Source organism: Salarias fasciatus, chromosome 23 (genome assembly GCF_902148845.1).
Source record: "Salarias fasciatus chromosome 23, fSalaFa1.1, whole genome shotgun sequence".
Lineage (NCBI taxonomy): Eukaryota > Metazoa > Chordata > Actinopteri > Blenniiformes > Blenniidae > Salarias > Salarias fasciatus.
Window position 1 is genome coordinate 6,822,895 of NC_043766.1, and position 13,618 is coordinate 6,836,512.

Genomic DNA, 13,618 nt, shown 5'->3' on the forward strand with positions numbered 1-13,618 from the left:
GCTTTCCTATCCCCTTTTTTTAACGAGTTCAGGGTGAAGTTAAGACTGCTTCATTGGTACATGGAGAATGGTAAATGTATTTTTAAGTTTAAGAGCAGCAGGATATTCAGAACGTTCACACTGACATAAATTAAAAAACAACTATTCAATTGATTTCAGTTACGCTAAAAGATACCGTTCAACAAGGACAATAAAAACCTCTGACAGTAAAACCATCCATCCATTCCATCCATCCATCCATCCATCCATCCATCGTCTTTCCCACCGGGTCCAAATAGACAGGATGGCAGTTTGGAGAGCCAAGAACTGCAGACATCCTAGTCCCATAAAAGTACCCCTGTCTTCTGAAGGGATCCAACAAGTTCCTTTGACATGAACTCTCCAGCAGGGTGGAGGCCCAGTCTGATATCTTCCTGATGGACCCCTAACGGAAGAAGGGACCAGGAGGCTTCGTAGCAAATACCAAACTGCCTCAACCGGCTCCTCTCAATACAGACAAGTAGAAAATTGACTTCAAGTGTCTTCTGGATAATCAAACTCACTCATATATGAGCCCCTCATCACGGATGGCAACCTTGGCGTGGCAAAAGGACTTGCAAAGCCTGGTAACTCAAGAGCTTATAATATGAGAAGCAATGTGTTCATGATAGGATCAAATCAGGTGTGCGCGAAGACCCAGAGATTGCAAAACAAACAAAAGAAATTTTCACCGTAACAACATCATTCATATACAGTATGTTGTACTTGAAGAAAAACCTCCACATGCACAGTGGTAATGTCCCCCACTCCCCCTGAGAAAGATCCTGAACAGGTATTTTTTTTACTGTGAAGACATTGCTATCTAATTCTTTTGTGAGTAATTTTTGTTGGGGCCAGTCATCATTTGTTGTCCATCTTACTTTTTAATGACCTCTTCTCAAGAGACCGTATCTTCAAGTGAAATACATTTAAATGGGGGCATGCAACCAGCATTACATCTAATGAGATGTGTGTTTCCATTCCTGTATATACATTTGTTGTCCTGTTACACGAGCTGTGTGTAACCGACCTTGTGGTGACTTTTTCCTGCTCACTCACAGCCAAAATAGTTCATACTTGATTCATCCCCCAAGTTGTTTCACTGCTCTGTATCTATAGTCGGGTGATAATGAGGGCCCAATCTCATGATCCAACGTGCTTCCTATGTCAGACAGGGTCCATAAAGAGGAGAGCACCCTGCCCTTTAGAGAGGCTGCAACAGTGTGTGTCTCTGTGTGTAAAACCTGTAAAAAAAGGATGATGTCAGACCAAAGGCATCTTCACGAACACACACACATGCTTTGTAGGGCGCATGCCACACACAAGGGACATGTAGGTAGGCCTATTTGCTTATTAATTCATTAAAGTACCTCTATCATAGTTACACTTAAGGGAGAGAGAGAGGAGGGATGTGTGTGTCATAGGCTGAAGACACCTCAGTTGACATCAAGTTATGTGGGAAATCATTAATGAGTCAACCCCCCCACTTGAGGCAATGAATGCACAAGACAGCAGCAGTATGTTCAGCTGATGCGGTTTAACAACGCGCAGGAGGCTGGTGCAGCTGCAACTGCAAGCCTTTTCAGAGTGAAACACTTATAGAGAGCCACTCTCTTTTATTTTATGTGTTTGCATGCACATGATCTATTAGGAACAAGTCAAACACAGACTGCATCAAGTAACATGTCAAAGACTACTCAAGGGAGGGTCATGTGATTAGTTCTTTACCTCCCTGTGATGGGACAACAGCTGCAATGTGGACATGAGGGCAGGAAGGTCAGGCAGTGCCAGGAGAAACACACGCAAGCATGCAGACACATATTTATGCACACAACACACACACACACACACAAACACACACACACACACACGAAATTCATGCACTTAAAGTTACCAATTGTTACTTGTCTAACCTCAACCAAATGCTCCGGCTTTGAAGAAGAATAATTGCCATTTTTACGGTCCCCAGAAAGAAGACCAGTCTCAAATATGATAATGTGGGTGTGTGAACAGCTTTAGGTCCCCAGACCGTTCAGTTCTTGCCACACATACATCTGTACTCACACACATGCACACACACAGGACAAAGTAATCCATGGGGTGTAAAAAGAGCCCGGCTACAAGCTCTGTGGGCATGTCTCAGTTTCTCCTGTGGGTTATAATCACTGTGCTTAGGAAAGAGATCCGTTGTGACCCGGCTCAGCTGTTGAGGAAGAGGCTGTGCAAAATTAATTCAATTTAATTGTTTAAATTTACTTCACCAACTGCCTTTCAGCAGGATTCAATTCTATTTTCTTCAACTTTATAATCGATAGCTGCACAAAAGACATTTCCAGGTTATGTCTGCACCTCCAAAAAAAGGAAACATCTTTAGACATTTACCAACAATGTTTAAGAGTGATCTCTCAACAAACTTTAAATTTGTCTCTATTCATCCGTTGCAGTTTCGTCTCACTCAGCCTTTTCTACAGTATGAATGTTATGCATAAATTGTACCCGTGGAATGGTTTACCCATAAATATCTTCTAAGAATGAGCCTGAGAGTATTAGGGGGAGAGATAGAGGAAAAAAAACAGGGTACATGTTGCCATCCTTGTCTGGTGGCTTTCATCAACTCAACCATTCTCATAATCTCCCCCCTAGATGAGCAACACACACACACACGCACACGCACGCAGACACACATGCTTACACTCAGACTGGTGAATAGCGTTGAGAGACAAGTGGACAAGCAGAGTATTCTTCCTTCTATTCAGAGCAGACACGTTAGAGACCGGCTGTTGCCCAAGGCAACAACACTTCGCCGCGGATACGTGCTGAATGTAAACATTCTTCGTGCCTCGCTCTCTCATTGGTCAAGAACAAAACCTGATTATCGCAGTGACAGAGACAGACGGATGGAGAAAGAGCGCGGAGAGTTGTAACAAAGTTTTCCGCTGCTCCCTCTGAGAGTTTGCTCTCTGAAAGACTCAATCGAACATCAGTTGTTTGTTTGGCTAGCCACTGTGGCGCCTCACAAAATAAACTGGCCTCACACCACCACCCTGACACAAACTAGATATTCCGTGATGACCACAGTAAGTGAGAATGACAGAGGGCTGCAGCCTCCTGACAGAGCCGCACCAACACCGAAATCACCACTGGTGTCACTCTGCCTTCAGGCCTGATGAGAAAACATGCCACTGCACTGAAAACGAGAGGAGTTCATTGTTTGAAAAAAATATCTGTTTCTAATCAATGAATATAAAATATTTACTGATTTATTCTGTGAAAGGTTTTTTTTTCCTGCAATGGTAATGAATGATATGAAGAAAAACTGTTCTCAGCTATTTGAATTTACAACAAATTTTAGAATATTACTTTAACAGTGGTCATAGCATCACACATTAAAATTTATTTGGTCTTCAAAATGTGTCCACATGCTCTGTTGTATGAAATAAAGCTTATGTATATATAATATTAATGTTACACTCAATAAATACTTGAAAAATTAATTTATTCTGTCTTTTTGAGTACTGAAATGATTAATGGATATTTACAAATTATATCTTTCACTTTTTTAATTAATAAAAATCCCTGGTAAAATCATTTTATCATGTTATTTCATTTGTGCATCTATATTGAGTGCAAAGACTCAAGAGACAGTGTTTATTCAAAAGATTCAGAATTATAACAGTTTTTCTGAATTGAGTGGAAATATATTTGCAATATCTTAAATAATTAAAAGGTTGAGAAAATTATAAATGTATTTTAAAAAAAAAGGAGGGAAAAAACTTGCACTGAACTTTAAATCACTTCACACAGTACATTTAATTGCTTAATTCTGTATTTAAAATTTGCTCAGTATATACCAAACTGTATTAACTTCACAATGTTTTGTCCTTTCCTTAAGAAATAAATTGATTTCATATCTACTCTGCCACTAATTTCTTACCTTGGTAAGCCTTGGTGTGTCCAGCGATCAGGTATTTGAGTTCAAACTGAAGGATCGCATCTTCTGCTGCGTCTCACTGCGAACAGCTGCCATGTAGCTACCCTCCATCTACTGGTACAGCAGCTAGGCCCGGGGTGGACACACACCCGGAGAGACTTATCTGAAGGCAGAAAGTCACATCAAATAATATATCTGCTAAAATGTAGATATAGCCAAAGTGCACATAAATGTCAGTCCTGGTCATTGGTGGTCACACACATTTTATGAAAAACATGGACACTTTCACAAACTATTGATGTTGAATAATACATTTTTCCTTTTCTGCACTGGTTTGAATTGAGTCATTTGGCTAGTGCTTCTTTGGATTAAAAAAAAAAATTACATTAAAAAGAGTGTTGCGGTAAGTAGTCTTATAACAACACAATGACGGTTATGTGGAGTTTGTGTGTTCTGTCTTTGTTCAAGGTTGTCATACATTTATTGCTAAATTCAAATAATAGTTATTCTGGTGGTCCTGCATTGCACATTGGGCAATGTAGGCCTGGATACGATCCCAGCTGACTCTCTCCAGAAGCAGAGTACATCCTGCAAGGTTGGCTGTCCACCACAGGCAGTCTCACACACTCACACTTTCATACATCCAATTCAGCACTTAAAGTCAGCAATTGACCTTAAAAGCCTGCTTGTGGATGGAGGGAGGAACCTGCAGTCAAACAGAAAACCCAAGTAGCACACTGAGAACATGTGAACTCCACACAGGAAGTCCAATTTTTTCTTGTTGCCTTCTTACTTTAAAGAAAGAACTGTGATTGCTACACCTCTGTGTGGTCAGATAAAGAACAGACTTCTAAGTAAAGAACAAATCATTTCTATAAGTTTCTTTGCTCCAATGCATCAATGTATTATACATCTAGAAAAAGTTTGTTGAATTTCTTTTTTTTTGTCACCACAGAAATATTCAACAAGTGAAACTACTGCTGCTTCTAACTGAATCCTAATGGAAAGAAGTGTGAAAAATATTTTTCTCCACATTTCATCACAACAAAGCGGGCTCGTTCTTGGTAATTGCTTGAATTAATTTAGGGGCCTGTAGCATGTCCAGCAGAAACCCTCATGACCTCACAAGATTAATTATACAAAGAGACTTTTGGGAGCCAACACAACACGATGGCATGTGCACTGAGCGAAAACTCAGTGTGTGTGTGTGTGTGTGTGTGTGTGTGTGTGTGTGTGTGTGTGTGTGTGTGTGTGTGTGTGTGTGTGCATGTGTTTAAGTCTGACATTAGTAGTCTACTGTAAACCAAGCTGACAGCCAGCTGACAGAGATCAAGGGGAAGGAGAGAGATGAGAGAACTGTTCTTGGTACACATTCACACAGGACCTGACAACAGAGCACATTACTGTGGTTGTTATTCTTTACTGTTAATGGTGTGTTGTATGCCATACTTGCTTTTGAACCCCACACACAAGACAGACTATTCTCATAAGTCTATTCTTGCAAAAGTTCAACAGCTTCAAACAAAGCCCTCAAAACTTAAAGAGCCATCATGATCAGTAAACTTCTAATCTGATGCTCTCTATTTTTTTTTTACTCAAAAATATTAACCCCCATGCAAGTGCCAGATAAAATCGGCAAATACAACAGGCTAAATGTGACTTATAGAAACTACTAAAGTCACTGCAACAGCAACCCGTGTACTCACATATAACACCTTTGTGCATTTTTCATATATTGGAGTTTGTATGGACACATTTTCATTCACAACCCCTTGCAATATGCAGAACATGTAGTTTGTGTCTCCAAATGAAAGCTTCAGCTTCATAATAAGGTTAGGTTATTTTATTTCTATGTCTTTGCAGAAGAAAAGAGCCAATCACATAAGAGAAAAACATGTTTAAAACTTAGTTTTCTCTGGCTAATCAATTGATGGCTATACTTAAGCTTGCAGAAAAGTAGCACATAGTTTATAAATTCTACAATGACTTCTCACTATTGAGTGTATTTTCCAAATAAAGAAGTCTTCATTGCAATGCATATACAGACGCTCTACACAAGATTCATTGCGGAATAATGAAATTATCAGCACCACTCAAATTACTTTCTTACAGTACATTGAATGTTTCTGCTTTCATTGTTGGGCTGAAGAACACTCTTATTGCTTCTGAAAAAATATTAATTATTCCATCCTACTGTCATTGTAAAATTGATAGGAAAAATAACAGTCCAAAATGTAATTCCATCATAAATTTTAGCAATGCCCCATTAAGTATGAACTTGTATAGTAACTCCCTGGCAGCGACTTCAGACACAAGGACGAGCTCTCATTGTGGAATAAAAAATTATATATATATATATATATATAATATATATATATATATATATATATATATATATATATATATATATATTGCTCTTATAATAGACATCCATATTTTTGTACAAGACTGACACCATCATTTATAGTCAGCTGTGGTTTACCGAGCTTATGCATGTCTTTCACACTATTTCTGTTAGTTTTCAACAGAAATAGCCTTTCACTCTTTAAAGGGTTTGTATACATGATTGTTGCAATATCTCCATTGTGAGTTTAATCCTTCTATTTTCAAAGCGTTAGGTGTTCAAACACAGACCAACAATTATATAAAGGTTACAAATACAGGATCACAAATACACCAAACAAAAAGAACAGCCAAAAAAATAATAATGATAATAATAATAATAAAGTAACAACAATTTAAAGAGAAAAACAATGCATAAAAATCATGCAGACACATTTAGATTAGGCGGGGGACCCCCACACACTCACACATGACTGACCTGTCCCCGGACTGTCTGGCACCAGCTCCACCGGCCCAATCTGGCGCATCATGTAGGCTGTCTTCACCTCATGACAACTGTCTGCACCGGCTGATCTGCAGCCAGTCCTCGGCAAGACGACCAAACACAGCAGAATTACCCCAAACAGGTCCACGTTTCGAAAGGCTGCGCGGAACATTGCAACATGTCAGTGGGGAGAGTGAGAGTCGGGACAGTTAGTGTGAATTCCTGGAAGTGCCACCGAGCAGCGTGAGTGAAAAACTTAATCTGCGGCCAGTGAATGAGTCTGTCTGCAGCTCACTGCGACCCCCTCCCTCCCTCTCTCTCTCTTTCTGTCTCCCACAGTCCGCCTCACCTTGTGCAACCCCCCCCCCCCCCCCACCCACCACACACACACACACACACACACACACACACACACACACAACACACCCACACCCCACCCCCTCCTCATAAAAAGTGCACAAGTTCAATTAATTTTCTCAAAATACCACCATCCATATGAAAACACAACACTGACTGAAAATGTAGCTCATTTACCAGTCACGTCCTTATATGATCATTAGCCACAATTCTGTTACATGCTTGTGTGTGTGTGTGTGTGTGTGTGTGTGTGTGTGTGTGTGTGTGTGTGTGTGTGTGTTTAAATGCTATCCACTAAAGCTGTTTCTGCAAAGGAGACTCAGAAACTTGATTGTTAGTTGTGAGAAAAGTAGATTTTTTTTAAATGGAAAAATTTGAACACTGTCTCCCCCTGTCGGAAATGTTAGTGATGTGTAATGATTTTTTTTTCCTGGTGTAACTTTTTTTTTTATTGCAAAGTGTACAAATAAGCATATTCAAATACAGCTACAAAAGTAATTTCTTTCAGAGCTGGGAATGGGCCACATCACAAATCCAAGGGTAAGATAAAAAAGAACAACATAAAAAACAAAACAAGGAATCAATCAAAAGAAAAAGCCAACAGCCAGGTACTCATACAGCAATAGGGCCTTACTTGAACTCATAATTTCCAACATGTGTAAAAATGAAATTATATTGAGTGAGAAAGGAAAGAAGCTCAGTGTCGGTCCTCCACCACTCATTGCTTACAGCAGGTTCACCAGAAAATAGTTCCGAACCAGCTCTAAACCAAAACTTCACCTATAGAGACTGTGTCCGGCTCCTGAACAGAAAGTGGGATGTGGTTCCACATGGGCAGAGCCTGATAGCTGAGAGCTCTGTCTCCTGTTACTCCTACTTCTGAAACCAGCACTCTGAGAAAGAAGCCTTCTGGGGTGATATGAGACTACAGCTCTTTAGGATATGATGTGGGAAGTTGATTTCCCTGCTATGGGATTAATAAAGTTGTCTATCATGTGATCTAACCTGCTTCTGACAGCAGTCTTGCTGCAGAATTTTGAATCAACTGAAGACATTTTGGGCAGTCATTGAAACACCCTGATATCAGGGAATTACAATAGTCTACTCTAGATTTAACAAAATATGGATGAAGTTTTATGTATTACTCTGATTCAACATGTAAGTAATTTTTGAAGACAATGAAAAAAGGAGGACCTGCGGACTTGTTTAATGTGGAAGTTGAAGGATGATGCCTGATCAACAGTAACACAAGTTCCTCCCAGTCGTAATGGTGGTACACCAGTGAAACCATACGTTTAGATAATTTATCTCTGACGCTTTCGGTCCGCGCAGTCCCTGCAGTGGACTGACTTGTCCAGGTGTACCCTGCCTGCCCTCATCTGGATTTGGCTTCAGTCCCCTGTGACCCTGAACGGGACACATGGTACAGAAGATGAATGGATTAATGTATTGGTCAAAAACATCTGTTTAATTTGAGTTCAGAACAGCAGATTGCAGCTCATTCAGTGCATCAATAGCTTTTATAAAACTCCTGCTGGTTGTAGCACCTTTCAAATATACAAATCTAGTTGTTGCCAAGATTGTGATTATGTGGTGTGTGTGTGTGTGTGTGTGTGTGTGTGTGTGTGTGTGTGTGTGTATGTGTGTGTGTGTGTGTGTGTGTGTGTGTGTGGGTGTGTGTGTGTGTGTGTGTGTGTGTGGTGTGTGTGGGTGATTTGCTGCATTTACAGTCTGGTATAGAAGCACGCCTTTCACTTCTTATCTGTATTGTCCATGAAATAGATGGCATAAAAGATGATACATGTGAAAAATATTTGGACAGAGGTTAAATATAATTAATTAATTAATTATATAATATATTAGTAATTTACATGGGAAACAATTACCTTTATTGTAAATGAATTGGAAATTAATTAACTGCTTAAAGTTCAGAGATCAGAATCAATAATCAGAAACGGGGTTTATTGCTAAGTACAATAGCCTATACGAGGAATTTGTTTTTGTTTTGGTAGCGGTGCAAACAGACAAAAGAAGGAACACATTTAAAAAAGGCACAAGTATAAAAACATAAATAATATCAGCTTCGTTGGCAGGCTGAACTTCTTCAGCTGTTACAGGAGGTTCATCCTCTGCTGGGCTTTTTAGTTAAGGGAGTTCAGTTGATATTAATGTCAATAGTATTCTTACCGACTGAAAAAAAAATTCTGCTAAATTAATGAGAAAAAAATAATACCAATTTCCACACAAAGCCAAAGAAGTGGCATTGAATATGTATTGATATACATGCATTAAATCTTTTTACATGAAGGATTTAATTGTGAAAAAAGTCTTATGGATACTGTAAAAGTAAAACAAACAAACCCACCTAAAGATGATTTCTTTGAACGTGATAATGCTCTACATTTTTGTTTTTGCGATTTTTAAAAAATCTATACAAGTGACAATACATTCGTGACATTGATAAATCACTTGAGAAATGTTGGATCTCAAGCTTCAACCTCAATAAATGAATGAATGAATGAATGAATGAATGAATGAATGAATGAATGAATTATTAAATAATAATAATTAATTAATTAATTAATTTTTCGAACCTGTATAAACGTATGTAGCTATTTGTACATACAAAAGAAAAAAAAATGATAAAAAAGTTAATGCAAATCAAAGACAACAAAGAGAAAAACAACAACACAGTTCGAAAAAAGGAGTAGGAAGAAGTAAAGACTTTTTAAAGAGTCCTACCCCTTTTTAAGTTTTAAAATCATACTTCAAAGAACATCCTATAATATAATGACATAATATGACCTAATATAATATGCTATACTGTGCAGATATCCTTATAAATACACAAATATGCCCCCACATACCACATAGTCATCCCCATAAATATATACTATACAATAACATAATTACAACATAACTACAGTATAACAACCATATATCAATTTACACCACATGCATAACACAAAACACCATTTTTTTTTTTAAATAAATAAATAAATAAATAAAAGGGTGGAGACATCAACACACCAACAGGCTCAACTAACTAATAAGAAAGGCCAGTGACAAGGGTCTAAGGCGGTGGTTGGTTCGTTTTTGTCTCGTTACTGTGAATATGACATATTAACATTATGCTTATTCACTGGTTTTATTTTTACCGGCCAATGTAACATCTTGAAGCCCTCTGAGGCAACTGTTGTGATACTGGCTATACAAAAATAAATTGATTGATTGATTGACAAGTCTTGCAATGCATTGTTTTCACCACCCTGGTGCTGCGGCCCCTTTAAGAATCTCTCTCCCGCGTCCGAATTCAAGCGGAAACAGAAACCCTCGCGTTAAAGGAAGCGCGCCTCAGTACGTCCAGGTGCGTCTTATTAAGCGGTGGGAGACCCCCCGCGTGTCTTCTCACCTTGTCTTCGTGCCTCGTGAGGATGCCCAATGCGATGCCCGCTCCGTCGAGCTCGGAGAGGTGAGAATCAGTTCTTCACTGGGAGTTTGTGCGCGACTAGCACTTAGCTTGACAGCGGGGCTAATCTCGTCCTGCCTGCATTGGGTATGTTCAGTTATGTAATGGTGTGAGTGCGCAGACGTGGTTAAAGATGTAGACTTTAAATGAACTTGGTATTTGAGTGGTCGCGGTGTCTGATCGCAACTGGCATCGCGATAAGCGACTGTCAAGCTAGTAGAGTAGCAGGATGCTAACAACACAACATGACACTGGTGGTGGGTTTACAACGTCAAGTGACAGTTTTTCCCTCGCGTCCCTCTTGAAAAGATATAAGCCGATGCACACTGTTGTGGATTATTTCCCACTGCCGGTGTAATAATAGTGGATGTTCAGTGCACGCTAATTTGTGATGTTCACGGTCACGTGACTGCTGGTAAACGACAACATCTCTGCAACCTCAACAGTCAGACTTGGTCCTGTTCTCCCCACGGATCCACTCTGTGGAATAACAGAGTAATAATTGGTAGAAAATCAATATTTAAGAAGGAATGGTACGAAAAGGGTGTTATTTTGTGAAAGATATATTAGATTGTCATGGAAATCTCCTAAACTTATCAACCTTTATAGAGAAATACAATATAAAGTGTTCCTTTAAGGATTTTCAAAAGGTATGCAAAGTGATCCCTTTACGATTAATTCAGTTAATTAGAAATACCCTCTTATATTCCGATGTGACTGCATCACTCCCAGCTTTAAAAGTGAATGATTATAACTTAATTGATGTTAAGTGTAATAATAACTTTATTATTAAAGCCATAAAACAAATGATCTACTATGATTATACCAGAGCCTTACCCAGGAAGCTGCCTAATATAATCAATCTATTATGACCAACGCTTACTCAAAATTCATAAAATGGCCTATTCCTCCTAAAGTGAAAGAGACTCACTTTAAAATAATCAATAACATATATCCGGTAGCCCAATTTCTTAAAAGAAGATTTAAGTTAATGTTGATCCTTGCACCTTTTGTAATTCTGACGATGAAACTTTGGAGCATTTGTTTTTTTCATGTCACTATTCACAACAATTTTGGTTTAGTATTAAAAATTGGTTATCTTTAAAGCTAAAGATTTCGACCTTAAACATTTCCCACACCTTATACTATATGGACAATTTAAGCTTGTCTAACTCCAATATAATAAATATTGTCATCCTTCTAGCCAAATACCACATCCACTGTAGTAAATGGAGAGGGAACAAACCCTCTTTTTCATGTTTCATGAATGAATTTAAACTGTATTATTCAGCATTACTTAGATTAAAAGACTGGAAGGCAGCTAGTATGATCTCTCATATGATGTCTAAGGCACTCCTGTTCTAAGCTACTTTTCATTGTATGGTTAACTCCTCTGGTTTTTCATTTTTTCTTTATAATTACATTTACCAACTTATAGTTCATTTTTAGATATCTATGTGCCCCCCTAGTCTCTGTTTCTTTTCTTGTTCAACTGTGTTTTTGTTTATTGGTGTTCAGTATGTAGTATGACATAAGAAAAACTGGAAGTATCACTGGTTTTTTTTTTCCTCCACGAGAGTTTGTATTGTATTGTGTCTTTTGTTAATAATAATTAAAAAAGACTTGGTCCTGTTATCCGTGTCAGTGTTACGTCGGTTGTGTTCTTCTTTTTCTGAACAAATATAAACATTTTGAGGCCATCTTTGGAATAGTGTATGCAAGATTTAATTGTATTTGATGTCAACATGTCCTGAATAAATCCATTGAGATATCCTGACTAATTGTATGGGATAGAGTAACTTAAGTTGTTTGTTACCTAAACTCAAGTTTAAACTCTTGCAGTGAGGAGGAAACACCAGGCTCCTCATCAGCAAACAGGTGAGTATTGTTATAGATTTGGTAATGTCAACATACCCTGAATAAATCCATTGAAATATCCTGACTAATTGTATGTGTTGGAGAAACTTCAGTTGGTTGTTACCTAAACTCAAATTTAAACTCTTGCAGTGAGGAGGGAACACCAGGCGTGTCATCAACAGACAGGTGAGTATCGTTACCAGATTTGGGAGAAGCACATCTGTTGGCTAACATTTATTAACGTATCCTTTTCTCCTCAGTCGTAGCTCTGGTGACGTGATGGAGGAGGCAAAGAGACTGATCGGCACAGGGAACCGCCATCTTGTGATGCGAGACGTTGTTTCTGCTGTTGACATGTTCCAGAGTGCCTGTGGCATGCTGTGAGTCCTCGTGGGGAGACAGAGCACGACTGCAAGTCATTAATTGCCTTCTCATGACATCTTCAACAAAGAAAGCATCTCTCTTAGGCGGTTTGATTGGTTATATATTTTCTACAATTTGGTTAATCGCAAATGAAAGGTGACATAATGTGTAGGTTTGACATGCTTTTTGTGAAGGAAACATTAAAATGATGGGATGACGATCATGAACTGTACTGAGAAGAATACAGCTTGAACAAAAAATCAAACCCTCTACCGTTGTTCATTTCTCCTGTCTACCTCTTAGGGCTTCTAGATATGGCGACATTGCTCATGAATGTGGGGAGGCTTACTTCCTGTGTGGGAAGTCACTCCTGGAGCTTGCCAGGTGTGTTAACTTACTTAAATATTGGAACATATCACCCCTAAGATGAGGAAGTGTGAAAATGCCTTTCCTTTTTTTAGCTAGAGTTACCATTGTTGAAAAGTTTTATCCTTTTTCATGTTTGGATAGGATGGAGAGTGGTGTCCTCGGTACTGCACTGGAAAGTATTCCAGAGGAATCAGAGCCTGAAGGGGATCCCACCAACTCAAGTATTGAAAGGGAAAATGATATTGATGGTTGGTGCACATTGTTTGTTGTCGAATACTCCGATCCTGTGTTTTGTTTTTTTTTTTTTGGAAATTTATTCCTGAAGAGATCACTGAGTTTATTTGGATTCCTTGCAGACACGATCAGGACTATGGAGGTTATTAAGTTAATAGTTAATAAATTAAAACATCATGCTGGTGTCTACCAG

At 38.7% G+C, this 13,618-nt stretch overlaps 2 pseudogenes; one reads left to right on the forward strand and one right to left on the reverse strand.

Moving 5' to 3' along the window:
• LOC115381992 (glypican-5-like) overlaps positions 1 to 6,948 on the reverse strand; it is a 54,760-nt pseudogene extending 47,812 nt beyond the window's left edge.
• Positions 6,949 to 10,463: 3,515 nt separating this feature from the next.
• Positions 10,464 to 13,618, forward strand: part of LOC115381993 (uncharacterized) — a 30,153-nt pseudogene continuing 26,998 nt past the window's right edge.